The sequence below is a fragment of the Vipera ursinii genome (assembly GCF_947247035.1).
Source record: "Vipera ursinii genome assembly, chromosome: 1".
In the NCBI taxonomy this organism is placed as follows: domain Eukaryota; kingdom Metazoa; phylum Chordata; class Lepidosauria; order Squamata; family Viperidae; genus Vipera; species Vipera ursinii.
In genome coordinates this window covers 114,520,973-114,527,825 of record NC_139512.1, presented here as the reverse complement: position 1 = coordinate 114,527,825, position 6,853 = coordinate 114,520,973, and positions in this window count along the sequence as shown.

The following is a 6,853-nucleotide window of genomic DNA, read 5'->3' as shown; positions in this document are numbered from 1 at the left end:
TACCTCTGAGCCCTGAAAGCCTAATTTGTCATACAAGCTCCAACAGAAATGCTTTCAAGAAGCATAGATGGCTTCTCCCTGCCTGTATCAGAGCTGGTAGCCCCGGGCCAGGCAGCTCAGGTTTTGCTGTGCAGGAGCAGACCTCTCTCTTTAGCAATAAACTAAATTCAATCTCTGTATCTCATTATTCTCCTGACTCTAATGGGGCCAGATCTATGTAGTCAAGTAATCACCAATTGCTGAAGGAACGATTTCAGAATTAATTAACTAGAGGTTAGAGAAAAATTCCAGAAGGTCTTCAAGCTTGGAACCAACAAACAAAATAGCAGTGCTTTTAAAAAATGGCATCTAGCACTGTTGTAGCCCTTCCCAATACACCACATCTATAATTTCTCATAGTCTTTACAAAAACCCTGTAAATAAAATAAATTGGGAACAATGCCTTCTATATTTCAGGGGAAGATAAGTTGAAAATGAAAATGAGAGTCTGGATGCCATTTAGTGGAGATATGAATTATTAACTGGGGACTTCCAGATTTGTACCTCAGCCTTAGACCAGGGGTCCCCAATCCCCGGTCTGTGGACTAGTACTGGGCCACAGCGTGCCAGGAATCAGGCCGCACAAACAAGGAAAGCCCCATCCACAGGATGGTGGCAGCACACAAAACCACGCCCTCTCAGGTCCACAGAAAAACCTCTCTCCAAAGAATCGTTACCTGGTGCACACAATGTTGGGGACCTCTGCTCTAGATTACTAAACCTTCACACATCAATTCTACCAAGAACATGATCAGAAACATAGGATATTTATCTCCATTTTCTAAGTATAGAGGCTCAGGTTCATGCGGTCCATAAATTAAATTTCATAATCAGCAAGAAATGTTATGATCTGCCTATTTATTAGATACCACTGTATCTAATAAATAGAGACATAAGAGAAGTGATATTTATAGTACCTAAATGATTGTGTAATTTCACTAATTCTATATCATATTGGCCACTTTAAATAACAATAATCTGGGCAATGAAAAAAAGTTTGGCTTATATTATTATAAGCATGGAGTAGAATTGGACTCAAAGAAGGCAACAGCTTGGCTAACTTAATAATATTTAACTGTAGCCCCAATCTTATGAAAATTCTATGTTTCTCTTTAAAAATGGAGTTGTGAGTGGGTGGAAGTCACCACATGGAAGTCGAGTTTATTCTGCTTGGCGACAATGAAATATCTGCAAGCAAACAACCAAACTCGGAGAGGACCAAGAACTCTAGAGTTCAATCCTGAGGTAGATATACAATATATATTGTTGGATTCGTGTTCTTCCATTTTTATCAGGACAACTACTTGGTTTTTAAAAATAAATAAATATTTTTTTTAAAAAAAACCAAGGATTTTCCTAATGTTGGGTTGGGACTACAGCTCTCAAAGTTCCTAGCCAGCATGCTGGCTGAAATGCTAAATCAAGCTCAACTCTTTATTAGTCAGATACAGTATTTAAGCTCCTCTCATTAGACACTAACAACTCCACATTTGTTTTTTTATTGAATAACATTCTCTGTCAGTGATAAAATCCAGGCAATTTGGTCATTTGAAACTATTATTTGATTAGAATGTGAAATGTCATAATTAGGCGTTCTATTTCTAAATGGATTACAGATGCAATTAGGCAAAAGAAACCCGGCAACAATAACATGCCAAATATATAAATGAGCTCTGTCATACGTTCTATTCTTTTAAGGGGCAAACTTTGGCTACAACAAGTCTTTGTTGTATAATATATACATATACAAAATAGTCAGGATGTTCATTTGATAAATGCTGCAATTTTGTATTTGTGTCAACATTTGTTCTTTTCTACCATTTTTGAATTTCATTCCTTTCAGTCAGCTTTTAGCTTTTAACCTTGAAATTTTTCTGCATTTAACAGACATTTTATCTTCCCCAGCATTCAATTATTCACTTCACTCCTCTTGTTCTGACTTCTAATTATTTATCTTTGTTAATGATTTCTTATGTTTTGTAGATGCAGACTTTTTTATTGTTTTTATAACCTCTCATTTCTTTTTCCCCCCTTCCTCTTTCTTCTAGAGCAACGTTTCTTTGCTTTTTCAATTCTCCTTCAAGAATCTAGGTTTGAGGTTGTTCTGACAATTGACCATTTTACTGTGGGTCAGACTCACCAAGGATATTCTGTTAAAAGCAATTTGATATGATACAATAAATGCTCTGCTCTACATCAATCCAAAATTAATTTGCAATTAGTAAAGCATGAATTCTGTTGGCTGCAAAGACAAACTTAGCAACTGGCTTGTGTTATCTTCGTGCCTTTGTTTGCAAGAAGGAGATTTACATGAAATTAATCCAGTCATTGGGGAATAGCTTAATGAAGGATGTTAAGAGCTTGCTACCCATCTCTCTATAGAAGATACAACAGAGTACAGTAACACAATGATTTGATATTCCCAGACTGACAGGGGGAATATCTATCCAGGATAGCTGAGGATAGATATAAAAAAGAATAAAAGCCTTACTATAGCCTAACTGTAAGCTGGTTATAAAACTGAACCAATTTAATGTTTCTGTTTGCAATTCTGCATCTAGGCTCCCTTAGTCTAAGAATTGAAAAAGCCTGCTCTTGTTCCATTGTCAATGATGCCAATTTCTGAACTCCAGCTCCATTTTGCTAATTCCAGATGGGTTGGAATTGCCTAACAAAATAAGAAAGATCAAAGTGTGTGTGTGGAGGTTCGTTTTGTAGAATTTGTTCTAGAACCTGCAAAGGTGTCTCCACAAAGCAAAGTTCAGTCTGAGGGAGACTTCATCTCCAAAACTGTGTGCAAATGATTTGACCTTAGCCGAACACTCCATCATACTGAACTACTTGGCCTGATGAAGCATTCAGAAGATCTTAACAGTTTGCATACTATTTTGTATACTTTTAGTTAGAATCACCAGGTGGCAACAAAGAGATGGAGAAGGCTCTATGGCACCTCCTAGTGGTTCTCCAGATTTTTGCAACCCAGACCCAGTAGCTTTCATTTTGGTTGGACCTAAGAAATTTTGGCTCATCTATGGATTTGTATTATTATTATTATTATTATTATTATTATTATTATTATTATTATTATTATTATTATTGTTGTTGTTGTTGTTGTTGTTGTTGTTATTATTGAACAGTACTGCTTTCTGGTTTTCTCCAATTCTCCCTCCTCCTCTCTCTTCCACTAAAAAGATGTTAACGATATGGCTTGCACTATATGTTCCAATCATAATTCAGAAGACATAAGCTATTTGAGATCAATGGACTTTGGCAAGCTTCAAGTAGTAGTATGAAAGGCTAACATCCCACAGTTCTCCTCCAATTGGCGGAGTGGGATAGATATCTTAGGTGGAGAAGGGTAGATGAACTAGGAAGAGAGCACTGAAAGCTTCAAGAATGGATGTGGGGCAGAGGGCCTATTCAGTCCCTCCCCTCCAGGTTACTCAGTTGCCCTCTGGCTGGTCTTTCTAAACAAGAAAGGAGGTAGCAGAACTTCTCATGGCTAGCCCTATAGCCTTTATGTTTTTATTGTATCCGAGACAGTAGGATTAAAGTTGTCAGTCAAAATTTAATAAATGCTACGCTATAAGAGAGGGTGAATATGAGATCTGAATGGCCCTTGGGTTGAAAAATATGCAGATAAGTCTTTCCACTACTATCGCTCTGCTTTCTTTGCAGCTGGTTCAGGGAAAAAGCATCTGCTAGGAGCAGCAGAAATGAGGTATGCTAATTTGGCTTGTGTGCTGGGCACTTCCTTAATGTAAGTATTCAGAAATAAATCCCAGCCTAGGTAAACAAAGCTGCCTGGATGTGTGAATCCCTGATACAGCAACTGTATTCATTAAGTGAGTAAATAGTGCATATCTAGGAGCCTGGGAGTCAGCAAGGAAGTTGTAGCAAGCAACAATCACAGTCAAGGTTGCTGCTGTCACAACTGTCATTCTGGACCATTTGATAAGCAAACCAGAAAATATTTTACAACATTTTACAAAACAGAAAACATTCTAAATTTCTTCACTTGATATTTCAATGTGGTTGACAACTCAGGATTTTGGACAGAAGCCTAGTTAGAAATCATACATTCAAAACTAATATTAACACAGATTAAAAAACAAGTCAGATAGTATCAATGGCTAGGTTCATCCATTATGCCAAATGTACAGGCATGCACATACACACAAGCATACTCTGTGGCTGAAACTAGTTTTGTGGACCCAGCCACTGTGGTTAGGAAGAAGTGTTTTTTGTCTGGTTTATTTATAAACCAGGTTATAATGCATAACATTGCAATTAGATGGCATCTCCTTTGAGTCAAGCTGGATTTCTAGTAGCTTCATAAATATGTCCAGTTTCCTTGGTAAACAATGTTACATTGAGCACGGCCTACAATCAGTTTAGTCCTTATTGGGACTTTTCAGACACAGACATCCTCCATACTAGATGTTCTACATTCAACTCTTTAACAAGGATTTGGACATGTAGATTTTGCACTTGGTGACTTTATAATATATTTAGCTTTAGAGACAGCTTTTGGCCTGGCTGTCAATAGCTTGAGGGGAGGAATCTTATAGAAACTATGCAGGTACACTTCCTTTTAAAATCTCTCTACACTCTCATATTAGGGAAATTTTGGATTTTTCTTGATAAGAATATAGAAGTTACAGTATTTGCCACTGTGTTTTTCTGGGATGTGTGGAATCAAACGTAGGACCTAAAGCCAATAATCAAGGCTTACTGCAGTATTTATTAAACAGTACATGCTGGTGGAACTCTCTTTGAAGAATATTGAACAAAGGATGCACACCTATTTGTACATTTCAGAAAGGCAAGAGAGACTAATGCTTAAGCAATAGATGATATAAGCATGCATGTTTGTAGGTAGAGGGTATCAAGTTACTGTTGGTCACTTCCTGTGCCCATTTCCCTTCAGAAACCAAAAGGGAGAAATAAAGCAGTAAAACATTTAAAACAGGGAGGAAAACATCTCCATAAATCAAGAACACAGGGCAGTTTGGGGATTCCAGACATAAATAAAAAAGTTCTCAATGGAAATCTATGGGATTGTTCTAATGAGGCTGTGGCCTTATATCTGTATATATCAACTTGATTTAATTGATTTCATTCATCCAAGAACTGATTCCCCTCCCCCCCTAGATGTTTTACTGATTTCTGAGTCCGAGTGGTGATATTTCCTAGTGGTCTTTCATTCAAGTGCTGAAGTTAGTTCATCCTTATTGTCAGCAGACAATGAGAGTTTATGATTGAGGTAATGCTGAACAAGGGACTTCCCAACTCACCTTAATTGTATCAACTCTCAGTTGAACCAACTGAAACGGATCCCATCTATTGTTAAGTGAAGTGAATGAGCAGCTTTCCCCCATTTGCCAACTCCTAGAATTAAAGAGTGAGTTGAAACACTCAGGTTATTGAATTGAAGAATTTCCTGAGTTTCATGGTATTATGTTTTAGTGGGCCATTTTAATCCCCCCAGATCTACTTTGACTTACATAACAGTTTATCATGAAGCCAGTCTATTGTCTTTGGTGTAACAAACCATAATTTAGGACTATACTTGAAACATTGCCACTATGTTAAATATGCAATTTCTTTTAATGACTATTTTGTAAAAACAACCACCCAGCAATATAAATGCAAAGTGCATTCAAGGAAGGAAATCATAGGAGGGAAAATTCCTACAAGCTATGTCAAAACCAGATTAACATACATTATTATGTAGTGTCTTGTGCCAAACCAGTGAATTATTATTATTATGTATTGCTAGAACGCTAAAGACCAGTCTTATCCAACTTAATGCCCTCCAGATGTAGTGAGGTTCATGATACATAATCCATATTAGTAAGAATTACAGGAGCAGCAGTCTCAACACATCTAAAGGACTTCTTCAACTTGACAAAGGCCGGAGGAATTTCCAAATTTTACTGCAATCCCAGTTGCTGGTGATCTTTCTTGATTTAGGAAAAGAGCGGCTTTGCAAAGGAGAGCTTGGGGCCCCTTGGTGGAGCAGTGGGCTGATGCCTCCTTAAGTAACACCAGCTGCCTGCAATCAGTGCAGGTTCGCATCCCACCAGGCTCAAGGTTGACTCAGCCTTCCATCCTTCCGAGGTAGGTAAAATGAGGACCCAGATTGTTGGGGGCAATTAAGCTGACTTTGTAATAATGCCGCTTGGTGTGTGTGTGAAAAAGCCCTAATAAGCAGGCATATACATAGAATGAAGGCTACTGCTAAGCTTGTAAGCCGCCCTGAGTCTTCGGAGAAGGGGGGGGATATAAATGGAATTAAAATAAATAAATAAATATTGTTCTTCAGTCATTGGCTTCTGATTCTTTGTGACAGACGGGCATCATTTTCGTTAGAGCTGTCTGTCAGTAAAGTCCTCTTTCAGTTCTTGCAAGCTCCTGCTTAGGACATGAGAGTGAGTATCCAGACATCTGTTGGTCTTTTTTCTTTTTTTTTCTTTTGTTATCACAAGTGATTTTTTTTTTCATTAGACGCGGCTCTTCTCTTTACTTTCTCTCTCTCCTTTTCTGCCACCGTCGCCGCGACCCCGCCTGGCTCCGATCTCCATCCATTTCTGCCCAAGCCGCTGGCCTGGTCCCGGGGAGGCGCGGCAAACGGGACGGCTGAGTCTCCTCGGCTGTCGACAGAGGCCTTCTAGGACCCAGCAGGCATCCGGGCAGGAGCGGAGCCCATGTGCTCCGCTCCCCTCCTCCGCTCGCCTATCTCTATTGTCTGAATAGCCTGGCGGCGGCGGCAGCAACAGCAACGACACCTCACCGCTTCAGCAACTATCGG